Here is a 19,988-nt window from a genome sequence, read left to right as displayed (position 1 = left end):
TTATAACTGCTTTCTATTCCTCATAGATACACTTCTCTTCCATATTTCACTTGTACCAGTAGTTATTGAGAAGAAAGGAAATTGGACAGCGTTGAGACATATATTGTAAGCAGAATGAGGGATTTCATTTCAATGAAAAGCCACTTCTGTGTTTTAAAGAGCAAAACTACAGCTGTCTCGTGCCTTTGAAATTCTTTGACAAGTTGAGGAAGGTTTTTTCAAAACCATCCGAGTTGATGGGAGTCTTTGCCCTGACATTGATGTGCTCTGAGTCAGGATGTCAGCCCGAGATTTCCTCTCAGTTGTACCAATGTTGTGCAGCCCTTAATTAAATGGAGACACTCCAATATGCAGCAAACCACCCACAGGATCCCAGGGCAGCAATAAGGGTCTTAATACCAAAAAGGAATAATGGTTCCAGCTTCCTCAGAGGAGCTCTTTTAAAGTCATCCCGGATCCAGGAGGTATTTTGTCCCTCAAAGTGCTCAGTGTTGGTTCAGTCCAGTGCTGTGTAATTCTCAAAACTTCGTGTTTTCATCCAGCAAAAAATGTTGTTTGTATCAAACAGGGTTCAGGGAAGCAGAGGAAATGCTTCCTTCAGCCTCTGTTATCTGATATGCATTACACCAATTTCCCTTTGCTGTATAAAGTGAAATAAAGGAAAGAAAATAATCTAACCCCAATGAGTGAAACTAATTGCAGTGACTAAATTTAAATAGGTCCTATATGTTTTTGTAGGATAAAGGTCTTGCAGGCCTTGCCTGAATATCCAGGAATTCACCAAAATGTTGTTCTAGAAGCTCGTGGCCAGTCAAGATTTTATGGACCACTCAGTCACTAGGAGAGTGGAAATTTGGATCTGTGTTTCTGAACAGGCCTCTATCTACTCAGACAGCAAAAAGGTTAATTTAGAGAAACCTAACCTGCCCCAGAAACTTCCAGGAGGGTTCCCTGGCATGTGCCAGGAGGCAGAGAGCCTGTGGTTCAGTGGGAGCCCAGCACAGGCAGCAGGATCACCTGCCTTGGCAGGATATTTCTGAGTACACCTCTCACACAAACTCATCTCACAAGCCAAGTTAGATGTTCAGGGTGCAGTAACACTACTGAGTGTCTTAAAAAGCTTCCTTATTGCTCACTGTCATCACAGAATCTTCAACCCTACATATCCAAGCCACAGTACATCCTCTTTCTGATAGCTTCTTTTCCCTACCTCCACATACCTTATTTTTTCATTCTACCGAATTCCACTGTTTCTACTGGAAAAGGTGCTCAGGTGGCATAAATCACGCTCATATGCAGTATAAATCATGCTTATATAAAACTGCTTTCTTATTTCCATATTCATAATGATGCTGAGGAATAAGGAGCCATTAAAGCCAAAGCTAAATGGAAATATTTCAGATTTATAAGCGACATATTTTTCGGGTCACTAATAGTGTGCAGTACTTCTTAGCAAGCAGTGCTGGGAAATTAGAAATTTGCATGAACAGCCTTGCTAATGACTTACTCTCATTTCCCACCCCCTCCCCAGGAGCTCTGAATCCATAGAGTGAATTAATTATCTCTTGACTGCAGCCAGTAGTTTGGAAAAGGAACTTTGGACTACTCAACATTTTCCTGATTTTGTTTACCAGTAATTGTCAGTGACAGAGCTTAAGAAGCAAGAACACTTCACTGCTAAGCTTCCCACAGAAAAAAAAAAATAAGTATCTGGTCCTTTTGATTTAAGTTCAGGCTGTCAAGGAGAAGTGTAAGCTGGAAGCCACAAAATGTTATGCAATAAAAAAAACCACCCAAGAGATGGTTTACAACTGTGAAACATAAGTGGGTTGAATAGTACTTAAAGTACAATTATATTCTGAGAAGTGACTTTGGGAAAAAAAGTCATGATCTGACTGAAGAGTTCTGTTCCTCAGACTCATCTTAGTCCTGTCCTGATCTCGACCAAAGTTATGTGTAATTTTTGAGTCACTTTAAAAATCTTTCTTTTCCTAGCATATAATTCAAGGCATTTACTCAGTGTTTTAGCATGAATGAACTTAACACTGATAAAAATCGATGAGTGCTCCAAGCTAAGCAGTGCCAGTTCAAGTCCTGGTATTCTCCTGCTGTTATTTGTACCTTTGTACACAGAAGTATCTGCAGATATATATCACAGAATCATAGGATGGCCTGGGTTGGAAGGGACCTTAAAGCTTATCTCATTCCAACCTCCTGCCATGGGCAGGGACACCTCCCACTAGCCCAGGGTGCTCAGAGCCCCATCCAACCTGGCCTTGGACACTTCTAGGGATGGGGCAGCCACAGCTTCTCTGGGCAACCTGTGCCAGGGCCTCCCCACCCTCACAGCCAAGAATTTCTTCCTAATATCTAGGCACACTCTTAGGCACATTCCATTCCTGACTTTAAAGAGTTTTTTCAACACTTTAAATAGAAATTGCAATGAGACATTCCTCAGTTTTTACGTTGTTATTGAAAATAACAATGCACTGAGTGGCTGTGATAAGAGATGCCCACTATTTACAAAGCATTTTTGCAGTTATCTGGTAGTTCAAGATTCTGAAAACACTTGAGAATCTCTGGGAAGTAAAGTTTAACTCAGCTTCTTGGCACATGCAATTAGTTGCTTGCCTCAGCTACTCCTCAGAGGAATCTGTTGCATCCAAATGAAGCTTCAGCCAGCACTTCTTTGGTCAGGAAGGACATCAACCTGTTGGAGTCCAGAGGAGGGACACCAAGGTGATCAGAAGGATGGAGCACCTTTCCTATGAGGAAAGGCACCATTATGTTTAACAATGACATGACAACTGAGGATTGTATCATTGAAATTTCCATCTAAAGTGTTGCAAGGACTCTTTAAAGCCAGGAATGAAACGTGTCTTAAGTGTCATTTCTCAAAGTTCAAATAAATGAAGAGACATTCAGCTGAGATTAGTGAACCCTACTGCACGTAAGCTGTTTTATTCTTTTGAGAAGGCAAGTTAAATCTGGCAGATATATTGTGTGAAATATTCTCTTGTAAGATGTGTGCAGCAGTCCTGTCCTGTCCAAAGCCTGGGAAGAACAAGTAGTGGGACAGAATTATCCCTAACACTGTTCCTGGCGCCTTCAGGTCTTCTGTTCTGTTTACCACCTTCTTTTCAAGCAGAAAAGTATCAGTCCAAGTGTTAAATCTCCTTTCTACATAAACTCCATAATGGCTTTGTTTGCTCCAGTAGGAAATTGGGCAGGGGAGAGCAGGAATGAGCTCTGTTGAGAGAGATCCCTGACACAGCAGCCCTGCAAAGTGCAGGTGCTCCCAGCCGTGCCCACACCTCCCTGCCATCTGTTCCCGGAGCTGCCAGACCTCGGAGGCAACACTTTTCCTGCCCCATTAACACAGCAGGGTGCACCTAGAGGGCTTGAGTCATCACACGGGGTTTTTTGGCAGCAGTTCCTGAAGGCACAGTCCTCGGGCAATGTACTTCTAAAGCAAATGCAGGTGATTGTGAGACCTGGAAAGCCTCCTTTTTAGGTTCACAGGGGTGGTGGCAAAGTGTCTGTGGGTGGCAGAACAGCCCTCCTGGGAAGGTTCCTCCAAGGGGACAGCGTGGGGAGCTTTCCCTGACCATGTAGACAGAGGGAAATTAAGGTTACCTGAAGGGAATTGCCAGTTTTGAACTGGCAAGTCATGGTAGCCCACAGCCACCCTATTCTTCCTTCCCCTCTGCTCATTCAATTTTAGCTCTTCTTCCTCACATGGGTTACTCACATCTCTCTGAGATGCCCTCATTTCATCCCTATACATTGACCTTTTCAGGAAAAAAAAAGGTCACCACAGATTACCTGAGCTCTGCAGGTTTAAAGCAGTTTAAAATTGTGATTTTTTGAGAGCACTCTTAACTCTTACCTGGACATATCTACAGGACTGAGGTGCTTTGTGCCTTGGTGCTTGAATTCCACTGGGCAGATATTCCCATAGTCATACTGGGCCATATTTATAATCCCAATGGATTTATAAATTCCAATAAACCACTAATTGCAAACCCAAGTCTCCCACTTCACTTCTTCCCACTTTCCAAATAAAAGGAAGGGTCACAGTTGAATTTCCATCCTCTGCCAAATGAAAGACCACCTCGAAGCAAGAGGCATCTTCCTGAAGAGTAATGGCATTTTCTGGTGAGCTGAAGCCTTCAGTTTATCTCTCAGCAAAGCACAGTGACACAAACTGCTGTACTGGTGACTCATCCAATTTTTGTCCAGGTGCAACACTCACCACCTTTCCCTCATTTCCTCTGTAGGCAATGCTGTTCCTGCTGTTTACATGTAGATTTAACTGTTTGGTAGCCCAGGTGAGTGAAACAACCTGAATGCAAAAAGAAAAGTTGGTACAGTTATGGGTTTATTGGCTCTTTATTCATGCTAAGCACTACACAGTCCTTTCTCTGTTCTTACACCCATCCATTTCTTTCTCTTCCTCTTCTTTGCTTTCTTTTTTTGTCATCTTCACACAGTTTTCATGCTTCTGACTGTGTGAGTAGACTGTGTTCAGTCTATTATGTGTACATACCACGTCATTCCATAGAATGGCAGCAGTATAATTATAATTTTCAACAGAAAAACATTGGCTGAGCAGACAAGACCCCAGGAACAGCCTGGGTGCTGTGAGCTTACCCACACACTCTCCTCCACCACCATGTCTGGGTCTTTCCTCAAGAGGAAAAGTGTCTTATCAGTCACGTTCCCCCTTTCCCAAAGGCAAGCAATCAGCACCTCCTCTGATCTAAATCAGATATTTAACTTAACTCAGGAATTTACCAACAGAAACAAAACCAATTCCAGCACTAACCAAACAGTAACAAAACAAATTTGTTCACCCACATTATGTTTTCTAAAGCCACACCTGAGCCCTGCTGACCTTCAGAAGTTCGTGTAGGTGCTGCACCATATATTTTTATATTGCTCTCGCCCCCTCTCTTAATTGGGTCTACATATGTACTTCTGTCCTTGTAGGGTTTAACAGTGCAGAAGTGCCAGCCCCTCTGATTCTCTCAGGGAGTTAACAGCTCTCATTAACAGCTGGTGGACTATTGCTGCAGTGCCCTATTATCTTATCTAACAGAGGATTTTTGTGGCTATATTTAGTTTAATTGAAGAATGTCCTAGAAAAGGATTAATGACAGTTTTCAATATCAATACACCAGTTCCCATACAGAGAAAATTTTAAAAAGAAAGAAGAGGGGGGAAAAGAAGTTGCTTGGAACCAAAAATTACTTCTGGCAATTAAGATCGTGGAGCATTTTGCTGCTATGTGGCTTGTACCCAGACACTTGCTGATATAATCCATCACTAGAGCTTTTTCTTGTAGTCATTTTGAAACTAATGGTCAAAATCTTCACTTCTGTTGCATAAGTATTTATTTCCTTCAGTAATCCCATCAAAATGACATTAATTCCCCATAGAGGTAACGTGTTTACCGTGTATCACAAAATCTGACTTCTAAATAAAAAAGCCTTGCTTTGCCCTAATCCTGTGAGAAGTGTTCTCTTCAGAGTTAAAAACAGCAGAAATCCAGCACAGATTTTTTTACTGGTAGGAAGTAACTTTCCTGGCAGGAAGAAAATTGCATTTTCATTACCAGGATTCAAAATGGGTTGTTTTACAGTGTCACGGGGAAAATTAAGTTGGAAAGGACTTGAGGAGGTTTCTGGCTCAGGGTCAGCTCTAAGATCTCGGGGCATGTCTTGGCAGCATAAAGTATCAGGCAGAGAGGAATTTAACCCATGGGGTGGTGAATCGATGCAGGGCCTTGCCTGGGTTCATTGGCCTGGATGAAAAGAAGTATTTTATTAGTGTGGCTCTGCTGTTTCTGGCTCAGAGCAGCCTCTCTCTCTTTCGTTTTCTAATGCCAGCAGCTGTGAAGAGGTGCTGGTGGAGACACTGCTCAGCACACCTGACTGCAGTGCCTTCTCCCAGTAGCTAACACCATAACTCTGGATAAAATACATTTCTGGATCCATAAGGCAACGTGCATTTGGCTGGGCAAGGCTGGTACTGCCTGGCCTTCATAGGTTTGGACACTTTTCATAGCTTCTATGGAGAGAAATCTGCAACTCTCTTAGTCCTGAATACTCTGGAATTGTTGCTTTCACCTTCTTTATTTGTTTTCCCTGAGAGCAAGGCCAGTTTTCCTGCATTTTGTGGGCTTTCTGAACAACACCTCCCGTGACAGCCAGGTTTTAGCTCATGAACCTCACATATCTCAGGGAAGCTGCGTTATCTGCAGCTGAGTTTATGCTGCAGGACCAGTCTCGGTGTCCTCCTGTTGTCGACTCGTTTAGGCTCCTCATGGCTGCATTTTCCAGCCCAGCAGGTGCTGAGCTATTCTCCTTCCCTACCTGAGGCAGTTTCCCCCCCCTGCTGCTCGTACTTAGCAGGGGATGGATGAAAGCACAAGGAAAACTGTTTGGACACTTGGCGATTTAGGAGCCTTGCTGTGAAAGTGTCACGTATCCTAATCCTTGAACCTCACAAAAGGAAGCCCCCCTGCTGGAAACCTGGCACAGCTGGGCCAGGAATTGCCACTGGTGGTCTCATCCCTTCTCAGTGGAGCTGTGCTGCTTCCCTGTCCCTTATCCAGCCCAACACTTCCCTCCTTAATGTCACTTCAAGGTGCCAAATACCTTTCATTTCATTGTCTAAACAATTAACACACCCAGCCTAGCACAGAGAATTCTGCTCACTTGCATTGGCACTTGGTTGTGTTTAGCTCTAAAGGCTGTTCCTTCCACCTCTGAATTTAGGCAGAGCTTTCGTGCCCAAAGCCTTGCCTAGTTTGTGTTCCCCTGTTAGCACTGGAGTTTTCAAGGGGTGCAGTCCATTTAACATCACCTGAAAACAAAATTTTGTGGCATTACATATTGCTTTGCCTTCAGACCCTTAAAAAAAAAAAATCCCTAAACTGCTCTTAAAGTTGTGTTGGAGTGTTTGTTTATTACCAAAAAACCTAGAAAACAGCTCATTTAAGAGTATCTGTTATTATTTCCTAAAACAACTGTTCTGTCTTTACTGAAAAGGGCTATCTGAAGCCAAAATAAATGGTTTCTATTTTTGGGGGGCCACTGCTGGGTCATGTTTTCACCTCCCCATTGAGGGCACTCGTCACCATCGAGTCACACAGTAAACCTGCCTGCCAGAAAGCACCAAAACCTCACCCTGAGCCTGAGCTTGTTCTCACACCACAACTCCAGGTCTTACCTTTGAAACCTTGAAGTAATTAGACAAGTGTGAACGATGTAATAATAGACTTATGGTCATGAGAGCTCTCACTGTCAGGGTATTGCTCGGATTGTCAGGGTATTGCTTGGATTGTCAGGGTATTGTCAGGGTATTCCCAGCTTTGCAAGGGTTTTTATTGCACTTCAGAAGTTAATACTGCCTGGAGAAAAGCCTGGAACTCAGCGTGAAAATAGTAATTTGCTTTGTGAATCTTGGGCTTTTCACTGGTTGTCAGTAAAACACGTTGCTTTGGTGGGAAACAAACCTTCTTAAGATTTAAGCTCACCCAAAGGTGCACTCTGTGCATCATGAAGGCTTCCTGGACCCCAGAAGAAAAGAGCTGGGATTGAGTGACATCTCTGTAGAAGCTATTTGGATCAGCTGCCTTGAAAAATCTTGATGTGATAATAACCCTGATAGTCAGAATGCTTATCCAGCTACATAAATATGAATGTGAGCCCTACATTCAGGCATAAATAACTCTCTCTATTCCTGGAGTTTTCTTCCGAGCGTTGTCAGCTAGGGAATTAAATTATCCATTTATTTGTGATGCTGAAGCAAGGCAAGACAGGGGATGGTGAAGATGAGAATATGGACATTAGTTGTCCAAATTCTCTCTTCCTGGAGGGTAATGGACTTTAGCTGAAGACTCACCAAGAATTAAATTATTCCAAGAGATACAGAAATTTTCTCTCTCTCTGTGGTGACCAAGTCCTAGCTGTGCTACACAGGAGTTGGCTGTGAAGTTGTTATCTCCCAGAAGGTACCCACAGGATAAGACTCCTGGCAATTAAAGCCCGACTCCCTGTCTCACCATGTTTGTGCTGGCAGAGCAGGGAGTGTTGTGAGTGAGTGGGTGGCAGGAAATGTGAAGGATGAGCTGTCAGGGAGTTTGGTGTGAGTGGGCTGCCTTCATGTCCCTGAATTTGTCTGTCCACACAGCAGCTTTCTGGAAGCTGCAGCATTACACCAACCCTTGGCAGCTGGCAGTGACCCTTGAGGGAACAGGAACAAGCTGGACATGATCAAGTATAGTAGTTTATATTTTCTCTTTCCAACCCATTTTCTGTTTCCCACACAGTGGGAGATGGCAGTGACGTGTATAAGGTTCTTCTGGGCAATTATATGAGTCTTTTGGGGAACCTGTGCAGGTGCAGACATTCTTTGCCCCCTCTAAGGAATAGGGGAGGAACACAGTCTGCCTGTAGCTGTTGTTGTGAAATCCTGTCCTCTGGAGAGGATGTTAAATGCACAAAAGTGATGTCTGCCTAACAGACAGCAGCTTTTCACGTAGCTACCAGCGGCAAGATCCACTCTGTATCCATTTCAAATAAATGCAAGCTATTAGATTAAACAATGCTAAGCAAAGGCAAAGGGGGATAATTTTAAAGTCATGAATTGCTCTATAAATGTCTGTTATCCTCAGCAAGGCTTTTATGCCAACACCAAATGCCATACAGTAGAGCAGTGTTTGTTTGTTTCCTTCTGCAAAGGCCAATTCTCAAGGCAAGACAAATGACAGATGAGCAGATCCTTGTAGCCAAATATTTGCCAAAAGGAAAATCAATCTTTTTTTCTTTTCTTCTCTTTTTTTTTTTCCCCCCTTGTCTGCAACAGTTCACTTCCAAGCTAAGCAGAAGCCTGAAGTAATGTCCCTTATTCCCTGTGCCCCTGCTCAGGCAGTGTAACACCTCCTGCAACAGGTCAGGCGCTGTTCTAGGAACTCTGGTTGATTTATGTGGCCAATAACCCGGCCCATAATAGTAACAAGTCCCCAAACACTCCTTCTGAACCATTATCAAAAGGTGAGTCATGGAAACCGTCCTGTCCCCGACCTCCCCTCGCAGGGTGCGTTTCTTCCTCGGAAGCAGCACTTCTTATCCCTCCAGCATCTCCATCTGCTCCCTCACCCAGTGCAGGATCCAACTGCAGATGCCTCCAAGCCAAGCAGGAGGCTGGAGGCTGCATTTAACCGGCTGTGCTGCAAAGGGGTAGATGATTCAGGAAGTCTTTTTTCCCCTCACCTCGTTTTAGCCCAGTTCCATAGAACCACTTTACAGAAAGGAAAACGTGATTTGGTTCAGGCTGAGCTCTGCTCCACGTGCAGTGGGAGTGTGGGAAGGGGCAGGTGACTGGCTGATGACACACTCAGCAGTGTCACCAGGGTCAGCTGGACCAAGATGAGCCAAACCAGGAGGGTGAGGCCTTCTCGAAGCCAAACTCACTAGATCTCACAAGCTCAAAGGTGAATGAGTGAGACTTTGCACTTTTACCACCTGCACAGCTCAGCTCTCAGAATTAAAGCAATTGTTGCAGTTAATAGAAAGCGGTGGGAGGGGGGGAAAAAAAGCAAACACAACCCCCCTGTAGCTTTGTCTAATTTCTGTGTGAGTTGGAAATGTCTGCTGAGTTTCCCTTCTTATAAAAGGCAACCGGTCCTATCTCACAGGTTAACCTTGCAGACATTTTATTTATGGCATCTAATGAATCTGCCATTCTAAATTTCTTCTGGAAAGCAGGACAAGGGCAGGGATGTGCTTGCCAAATGCAGATTAATTCAAGGTATCAGCGGTACATCCAACCCATTTGTAGTGAAATGGCTTAATACTAATCCCATCATTAGTAGTGTAATTCTCTAAAAAAGTATGAGAGAGAAGGCAGTTAAGAAGAGCAAAGTTCCAGGGTTTAGAAGTGAATCTTATGAGCAGTAATAGCCTTGTAAAGCTGTTGAAATTTAATTAGGAAGATGCCGATAATGTAAAATCACCTATAGAACCTGTGTCTCTGTGAATGAGCTGAACACGGGGAGCCAATCATTTCTGTTACCACCTCTTTGGAAATGTCTGGGCAGCTTTGGGTGCTCCTTTGCATATCAATTTACCCAGGTTTGATTATTAATTAACCCTCAGCAAGTTGCCTTTTCCACAAATAGCTGCAAAGAAAAGAAACAGAGCATCCTCTCTGGGCCCTGTGAACACTCAACCAAGAATGAATGTCCTGCATGCAGGGCTGGGTGTTATCTCTTGTTAACCCACCCATATATACAATATTTTAAAAAAAATAGGATGGAAGCTTCATACAATATATACTGGAAAATACCCACAAAATATACTAAAAAATATCCCCAAAATTTCCATGGTGTAGCTCATAGGAAACATATGCCATACAGTGAAGGAAATCTGGTTCCACACATGATGCTTCTAACCTGAATAAGTGAGTTAAGACCTTGCCATCACAAAAACAAGCTGTATTTTTATTGCCTTCTTGCATTCAGGTTGTGTAATGCCTTTTTTTTTTTTTTTAGTATTGTGATATTGGGCTGAGTGTTGTGAGTTGGATTCTGGGTCTGCCACTCGGAAATGATTTTTATATTTTATCAAATCGTGATTTGCAGAGAAGCTTCCCTTCCTGCCAGAGCTCTGCCACACGCTCCCATCCTTCTCCTCCACCCCTGCTTGGAAGCAAACACCTCTGAACTGGAGGCAGAGTGCCCTGTGTGAGCGTGGGGCAGGGTGGGAAGGGATTTTGGGGGCAGCAAACAAAAGGGCTGCACTAACTATGGCTGGGGCAGGCACAGACACTTCCCCGGGGGGAGGGAGTGGCAGAGCACAGCAGTAAAAGCAGCACCATGGAACAGGTTGGGACCTGGTGGGGCCTGACTTGGAAGCACAGCAGTGGTGTTGATAGATTTGCCTACGTGCAGCTGTTGAAATCCTACTGAGTTTTAGGGTCTTTTACTCGCTATTTAATTACTTTAGTAGTGCTCTGTTCCATATTAAAATAATCTTTCTCGTGATCGTTGGCAATTGCCCTTCTCTGTTTTGGTTCAGTAATTATTTATTTCTGCAGTAAAGGAGGAGGCTTGATTCTGTTCCACTTGGTGCACACCCCTGTCCCTACCTCAGAAACTCTGCAAAAACAATACTTTTCCTCTGGCACTAATGTCACCTCACCCCGGCTCTGATAGGACAAGAAAAGTGGGATATTGCTTTATGACTTACAATTGTTAAATTACCCAGCTTCACGAATTTCTGCTTGCATCTGTGTTCAGGAACTTTTTAATCCACCCAAACCAAGAAGCAAAATCAGCTTAAAAGAACTAAGCACTCACTTAGCATATGTAAAAAAAAAAAAGGGCTATGAATAACCATGGTGCCCAGCTGATGTGCAGTGACATAAATTTCAGTATTTGATTTGCTCTGAATTATATGACCACTTGTCTTAGCAGTTTTGTGCTGGGGTAACTATTACAGATCTCTGCATAATTATATATATTTATTTATAAAAATACATAATACTTATATATAATACATATTGTAATAATACCTACTATATATTTATGATATCATATTTATAATATGTGTTATAATATAATAAATATTTACATGTCCACAGTTATATTGTTACAAAACTTAGTGGGAACCTTTCAGTATTTGTCTTCCTTTACCCTATAATAGTAATAATTAAAAACAAACAAACAGAAAACAAACATGAAAGAGGGCAGGTTTAGATTGGATATCAGGAAGAAATTCTTGGCTGTGAGGGTGGGGAGGCCCTGGCACAGGTTGCCCAGAGAAGCTGTGGCTACCCCAGCCCTGGAAGTGTCCAAGGCCAGGTTGGATGGGGCTGGGAGCAACCTGGGAGAGTGGAAGGTGTCCCTACCTCTTTTTGTTTGTTTGTTTGGGGTTTTTTTGTTGTTGTGGGGTTTGATTTTTTTTTAATGTTTTTAAGAGGTTGAGCTCTCTACAAATGGAGACTGGTTGGTGCCCAGTTCAGTGTTTAGCCTCCCACATATCAGACACCACACAGTTAAGCTCACACATACCTAGCAGCTTAAGGAGATTTTCTAACAGCTTGATTTTCTGTTCTCTGTGGAGCAAGGTGCTTTGTGTGACAATTAGATGTTATGAGGCCTGCTGTGTCTAGACTGATGAGTCCCACAGGACTCCCTTTCACCTAAACGGTGCCATATAAGCCACATTTCTGTGTAACATGTGCTGGGACTGAGGGGTGATCTCTAACCCCTCCTGAACACCAAAGCCAGCTTTATCCCCAGCTTGATTCTCTCCCCACCTTGGACAGGTGCCATCCCAGTAGTAAATCCTTTGAAGCTGTGTCCAGAAACACTTGAGAGGTTTTAGAAAGGGCCCCAAATACTTTCCTCCTTGGGTAGCGCTGCCGTCTCTGCCTCAGCAACAGAGCCTCTGAAAGCTCTGTTCACCTTCCTGAAAGGCAACTTACTTTGTTAATAATGCATAAATTAATTTTTCTATTACTGACTTAAGGAAATAAAATTTTAAACACTGCATTAATGTGGGATGTGTGAGATGGAAGGTGCTTAGAGGAAACTCATTAAGACTCGCCGTTCATTTTCTACTTTTCCCTGCTGCCTCCATTTCGTATCAGTGGTCACAAGTAATTCTGACCAAACCTTTTTTTACCAGATTTTGTCATTCCCAACAGTGACAGGAACCACTGCCAGCAGTGGCAGCAGCTGTGCAGATGAGCAGAGGAAACCTTTTCGTCCTATAATCCGTGTTTGAGCACAGCAGAGGGTTGAGACCTCCCCCAGCCCTGATTCTCTGTGCATCTTGCTCTTTCTAGGACATCTCTTGCAGGGCTGTGCAGCCTCACCAAGCTGCCTGAGCACTTCATGCTTTTCACTTTGTGCTGTTAAATGAATTGGGATTCAATTCCAGCTGCCACAGCTGCAGCAGAACACAGGCACAGCACTTGGAAACGCTTTGTGTATCACAGTTTGAGAGCCCCTGACACAGAGCAAGATGAAGTCAAGAGCTGAAAGCTATTTCAGAGACTGTATTGATTCCTGGGTTTATTTAGGAGGAGTTGGGCCTGGTGGCTACTGAAAGCAAGAGAAAAGATTCCCCTTCTGCAGACAGTACAACAGGGTTCTCTGGGTGAGGACTCTGCCAAACTGGTGGCTGTGCAGACCAAACCCTCTCATTCACAGAGGAGCAACACCATGCATGGTACAGACAGCAGGAGCTTTCCCCTCTCTTGCCAGCATGCTGCATTTCACACCCAAAGGGCATCATTTCCTGGGAGAGGAAGTATTTTCCATGCATCCTAAAAGCAATCCTGAGTATTAGCTTGATCTTTTGTTAGATTTTATGGTGGTGCATCTCCCCCAACTCCTCAGGCTGCACTATGATCTCAGAGCCACCTGAAACATTCATTTGTGACAGATTTTAAATGGCACATGCCTGAGTTTCTTTCCATAATTCCATGTGATATTGTATAATCCCTCAGTGTCATCCTTGCACTTCCTCCAAATACACTTGAAGAAAACAGTTTTCTGACTCCTTATCCCATCAGTGCTCTAGAAGGGGTCTTCAATCTTCTGTCTTGTAGGAACTGAAACTTAATTACATGCCTCCTAATCTGATTAGCAGAGGTGAAGAGGGCTCTTAAAGATGGCTGGAGTGTTTTTATTGAAATCAGCAGTGTGAGACTGCAAGCTGTGTTGAGATAAAAAGCTGTACAAGGTGCAGGTGACCCCTGTGATGCACAAGGGTTCCTGTTTTCCACCTGGAGATAAGCTCAGCAACAGACACACACCTTGTCCTTATCCAGAAATGCTCCTAGAGAAGTTACTTCTCAAAAGCACCAGCATTTCCTTTAGGGAAAGAGGATGGAAGGCACCCCCAGAGCTCATGTGGTCCAGCCCCCCCGCTCAAGCAGGGGGAACTAGAGCAGGTTTCTCAGGACTGTGTTCTACTGGGGTTTTAAAACCTCCAAGGATCCTCTGTGACTCTTGGGGATGGTCCTATGCAGGGATAAGGGTTGGACTCGATGATCCTTGTGTGTCCCTTCCAACTCAGCATATTCTGGGATCCTGTGGTTATCTACAGCCATTCTGGGAAATCTGTGACAGTGCTCAGTCACCCTCAGAGTAAAAAAAAAATATTTCCTTAGGTTTAAACAGGCTTTTTTCTGTTTCAGTTTATGCCTGTTGTGTTTTGATTTCCCCTTCATAATCCCTTGCCTCCTACTCCCAATTTTCACCTTGTTGCTAACACAAGGTTCTTTGTTACTTGTAAACACATTTGGGTCTCAAGTGTTCCTTGGGCTGTGAGGGACCAGGGAGTATCTCATGGATATGTTGCTCTCCTACTGAATTCAAGCAGGTTCTCACCCTACCTTTGATTTAGAAGTTGAGAAAATTCATAAATTGTAAGTAAGACACAGATGAAAGCACAAAAATTTGCACGATTTTCATGGAAGCTGCAATTTGAGGGAGCTTGCCCCGATCCCTTTCCCAAGCTGCAGTGTGGCTTCATGCTCATAAAATCCAGCCCAGTTTTGCTGAAAGTTTTATGAACTTCATTCAACCTGGGAACTAACTCAATTTTCAGCCAGATAACATAATACCTAGATAGACAGTGTGTGGGTGGGAGGATGGATATGTGGCAGTGACATAGGTTTTCATATCTGTTTGAAGTGATGTTTTAGAAAACAAGAACTTTAATAATAGCTGAAAAATTGACTTTCAGGATCAATTTTGTTCAACATAGCTTGGGTAGAATGTCTGCAGCCCAAACCTGGTGGGAGTTTGTGTCTTAGATGCCACTGCCTGGAAACCAAAAGTGAATATTCAGTGCATCCACCTGCTTCTTGGCACTCCCCCATATCCACTCACTCTTCCTCAATTGCTGAAACTTCCACAATAGAAATTACACATTTTTGATCAATTTATGATAGATGATAAAATTTCACTGTCAAAGATGGTGGGGAAAAAAAAAATCAAAGATGTTTGCCAAGGAAATAACCAGTACAGTAGTGGTTATACATATTTAACTCCCAATCAAACATAAACTCTCTATGTAAATGCACAGTCTTCATAGAGCATTTTCATTTGCTGCGTGTTTTCTGTGGCTGGTACATCAAAAATCACTGGCATGTTAAAAATCAGTTAGTGTAAATTATGTAAAAGTCCTTCATGCAACAGAATAATGTTCAGAATTACGTTCATTGTCATTAGGGCAGTTTTTCCACCGTGCAATCATTTTTTTGAATGACTTGACTCCACAGACAAAAGTAGTGGTTGCAATAATGAGGCTTCATTCCTGTGCAAGAGCTGATTGGGAAGTCTGAAGACAAGGGCTCTGTAATGTTTTAAATGATTGAATTTTGAATTGCAGAAAAGGCTGTAGCTATTTTTGACTGCCACAAAACAAGCTGGTTGGTTTTTTTGAGGTGCGTTATCAAATTCTTTCCACAGTTTTTACGTAAATGATATTAAACCTGTTGCATTCTGATTGAAAGGGAACTGTAACTTCTCATAATCACTGAAGGAAAAGAGGTTGTCCTTCGGGGAATTTTTTTTTTGTTTTTTAACTACAAAAAAATGTAAATTTACTTTCAGGTTTTCCTTCCCTGCAATTTCACGCAAAATGTTGGCTTTTAGGATTCTTAAAAAAACACCCAGGAAATGCTTTTTTTTTTTCCCTTATAAAAGATCTGCCACTGTTTTGGGGCCTTTTTTAAGGGCCTTGTTTTTGGGGCCTTGTTTTGTCATGGTAGGGGAAAAGGGAGCAATTCCTAAATAATTCAGTCCAATGTGTTCACATGAAAGCTCGAGGGAAATTAATGAGATGCACCCGAACACCTCCAGCATTGCTTCCACCTCCTGTGCCCCAGGACAAAATAAATGTGTGGGTCAAGAGCTGTGGGCACTTGGTAAGAATGATCACAGAATCCCAGAATGTGCTGAGTTGGAAGGGACCCACAAGGATCATCCAGTCCAACCCTCAGCCCTGCACAGGACCATCCCCAAGAGTCACCCCCTGTGCCCCAGAGGATCATCCAAACCCTCCTGGAGCTCTGGCAGCCTTGGGGCTGTGCCCACTGCCCTGGGGAGCCTGGGCAGTGCCAACCACCCTCTGGGGGAAGGACCTTTCCCTGAGATCCAACCTGACCCTGCCCTGACACAGCTCCAGCCATTCCCTGGCTGCTGTCCCTGGTCCCCCCAGAGCAGAGCTCAGTCCCTGCCCCTCCTCTGCCTCTCACCCACCAAACAGGCAATGTCACTGCTCAGAACTTCCAGAGCAGGGCTCACCTCTGACTGCCTTTTGCCACCACCTGAGGAAGGATAAAACTACTCTGAGCTCACTGCAGAGCTGAGACCTTAAAGAATAATCTGGGCACAGACTGGGACACGGGTGGTTTTCTCTAAGAAGCAACAGGGGGAAAGCTGGAGAGAGGACTGTAATTATGGCCCAGCTCTGGAGCAACCTGGTACCACCTTGAAGATGAGAAAGCTGACTCATGGTTCATTCATTCTCAGTATCTTGGGACACCTTGACTCAGACTAAGGCACTACTTAATGTGGTTTCAAACAAAGACTGAAAATATACATAGTTGGCAAAACACAATGGTTTTGTGGACGGGTCAATAGCTCAGGTTAAACGGGGGCTTTTCACTGCTGAAAGTCATTTCAGACTCAGCTGTGATTGCAAACTGAAAAGGCCATTTTTGAAGCAGTGCCCTGTGCAGATGCTCTTGTTCTGCAACAGGTGTGCACATTTTGGTACTGATTAATCCCTTTCAAAAGTATACTGTACTTGCATGGAAAGAACGAGGGTGTCCAAAAAATGAGCTTGTTAAGAAACAGCTCTTGCACAGGGGCTCCTTTCCCAGCTCTTTGGCTGCAGTCCCGTGGCAGATGGGCACATGCAGCTTTACTGGGCTCTTCTGGAAGGCTGTTTGCTCTGTCTTTTCCTGTTCTGAGTGAAGCAGCAGCTCACACCCGACACACAAGAGAGTTAATTGCCAGAGTCATCCCCGGGAAGTTGCTAAGCAACATTTTTTGGGCCCTGGCATCAGCTCAGCCACTTCTGCTGCCACATGATGCTTCTGGTCCAGCAGATGCTGTGCAGTGCAGCAGGGAACTGCTCAGAAAGCTCAGCTCACTTCCTCAGCTCCTGGTGTCTAATTAAGCTCACCTAATGAAAATAACAGTTTTGCAATTCAGTTCCAGTTGCTTAAAAATTATTTCGAGTATAAAATTTATCTGTACAGTAAAACCAGTTTTTTTCAGTTAACATCCAGTCATTTCAGTTGTTTAAATTGGTCATTCCCACTTGAGATGAACTGATTGGCTTTAATGATTTTAAAGTGTTGTTGTGATAAGTGAACATAAGCATTGACATCACGTGAGGCTGAAGCAGGGTGAGCACCTATCCAGTCACTGCAGCAGGAACTGAGCCTGAGGTTTTCCAATAAATTACCACAGATTTTTTTCAGCCTGGAATCCTAATCAAAACCAAGGCTGTCAGGGAACTTTCAACCTTTTGGGTAAATCAACAAGTCCTGAAATCGTTACAAACTCAGGGCTGTGTGCTCTGTCAGCCCAGCCTGATTGCAGCTCAGGAACCCTGGGCTGCATCATCTGCTCCTAATGGAGCGTGGGCACTGTTGATCTTCCCCTCTGCCTGGGAGGTTAAAGTCCTGAACACCCTTGAGACAGCAGCAAAAACTCCTAATCAGTGATACATCTTTTGGTACATCTGTTCTCAGAACAAATCACTCCAGGACTGCCAGAGGTAATAAAAGCTGCATTTTTATGGGTTAGTGTCCTGCAGTGGCTCTGAGGGCTGGCTGAAGACAACGGCACTTGGTGGGTTTGCTTTCTGTGTGAATTCTTTGGTGCCAAGCAAAGCAAAACTCAAAGTAAAACTGCAGCTTCCCCCCCTTGCCCTGCTCTTTTTCACCTGACTGTTTTTGCAAAACTTGTAGGGATTTAAGCATTGGTCAAGTTTGGCTGAGCTTGGGCTGCTCAGAAGCTGCTGGTGGAAAGACAAAATAAGCAAGCACGCAAAAACTAAGAGTAAAGAAGTTTCTTTTCCTTGGGGGACCAGCCTAAAATCTTAGTAACCCCATAGAATCCAGCCTCACATAGGTTCCCAGTCTACCAATCATACCTGGATTTCAGCCTGAGGAAAGTACCTTGAATGAACAGGTTTGCATCCAAATCCAAACCCCCCTTGTTAAAATGGTTTGCTACTAATTTTTTAAAATAATTTTGCATAAACATTGATAATCCTCATTTTTTAAGTCCACAAGTTAGCAAGTTTAGCAATGTCATTGTTTCTACATATTTGGCTTTTCAACCTCTTTGAATTTTTGGATTCTCAAAAGCTTCCATGGTCAGTGCAGGGTGAATTTATGTTGACTTAGTCTTTTCTAGGTTGTTAGGAATAGTTTATGTTGCTATAGCAGTTTGGAGGCCACAGGTAGAAATGGTCACTCTAAACTTGCCCCTTTTTTTTCCCATTTGATTTTACTGTGTTTCTATTCAGCTGCATCTTGAAACTATTATCTGAACAACATTCTATAATATTAAGGTAGAATTTTTTTGTGCCTTTTGATTTTCAAGCAAATCTGTACTACCTTAGTCTGAAAATGATAATGTGTGGGAAGGGGAACCACACCTCTGGAAACCAGAATGAGAGTAAAAAGGGCAACAGTGAAAAACTTCCAGGGTCAGTCACACTTTAATGATGATTATATCAGAGTATAATACTGACCAGTATATTGTGACAAGCACACAAGGCTGCTGTGGAAGTAATTCTGGTTTTGTTTGAGTTAATGAGAGTTTTGCCATTGACTTCAGTGGGATCAGGAGGTACATTTGATTTTATTTTTTAAGATATACTTACACCACTGGACACCACAGAAGACTGACAGAAATGCAGCATACCCTGTTAGTTCTGCTGTCCTTCCTCTCTTTTTTCTCTGAGTGTTTTTTAAAGTTCAGCATAACACTTCCCAGCGAGCCTTTAATTTCTTATCTGTATTAGACAGACTTTGTGCATCTTTTCACTGCCCACATAGTAATGACAGATTTCTTTTCCTCTGAGCAGACAGTAAATACACTGTTCTTTTTCTGTGTGGATGTGGATGTGGAACAGCCCTGGGGTCATCCAAGATCCATGAAGGGGCAGCACTAGCAGTGTGCCTTGGCTGGCAGCTAAAAACTCTTCTGCCTCAGCCTCTTTAGTGCAGAAGTGGTTTAGCTGGGGGGACTGGGAATGCCACGAGGAGCCTTTTCCAGAAACGGGCTGGAAGGGGCCTCACAAGAGCATCTTGTTAAAATTCCACTTTTAGCAGTGGAAATTGCTTTGCCTCAAAGGCCAGTCCCTTTCCACGTGTCATTTAGTCGTGACTATGAGAGATGAGTTATCTCTGAGGCTATAAAAATATTTTGCCTTCTGACGTACCATTAATTGCTGTTATCTAACAACAACGAAAAGACAAAGAAAGAAAGAAAAATCAGATGATATGGCACACAGAAATTCCCAGCAAAAGGAACCCAACTGAGTTTTACCCAAGAACATTAACATTCCTGACTCCCAGGCAAAGTCCCTTCATGTCTAATGTCACAAATGGGCCTGTGAAGAACACCATCAAAATGAAGTGTTTTCACCCATAAAATGACTATAGATTGGTGGTGTTTTCCCCATTAGTTGTTGCAGGGACATGCCCAAAAATGTTCTACTATTAAAGCTAATAAACAGGTTAATCCCTATCACCACAGTTCTGCTTCCACCAAATATATGAATCTCATTTGTACTGATTTTTATCCCGAGTGTTGTTCACTTTGTTTCTTTTGGCATCTGTCAAAGGCATTGTAAAAAAAAAAACTTCAAGTAAAAATGTATCAAAACCCAGCTTATCAAAAAGGATATTGGAGAACTCACTTTTTCCCC

At 43.2% G+C, this 19,988-nt stretch overlaps 1 protein-coding gene across 1 annotated transcript in view; it reads left to right on the top strand.

Annotated features, from left to right (window-relative positions):
• Positions 1-30: 30 nt before the first annotated feature.
• SHISAL1 (shisa like 1) overlaps positions 31-19,988 on the top strand; it is a 101,438-nt gene continuing 81,480 nt past the window's right edge. The window contains exon 1 of the mRNA XM_027730163.2: positions 31-105. The gene's annotated coding sequence lies outside the window, so the exon portion shown is untranslated. The remainder of the gene's footprint in view (positions 106-19,988) is intronic.

The sequence above is a fragment of the Pipra filicauda genome, unplaced genomic scaffold (genome assembly GCF_003945595.2).
Source record: "Pipra filicauda isolate LSUMZ 115617 unplaced genomic scaffold, ASM394559v2 scaffold292_size926685_pilon, whole genome shotgun sequence".
Classification (NCBI taxonomy): domain Eukaryota; kingdom Metazoa; phylum Chordata; class Aves; order Passeriformes; family Pipridae; genus Pipra; species Pipra filicauda.
The sequence above is the reverse complement of the archived record's forward strand: the minus strand, read 5'-3'. Positions and strand labels throughout refer to the sequence as shown.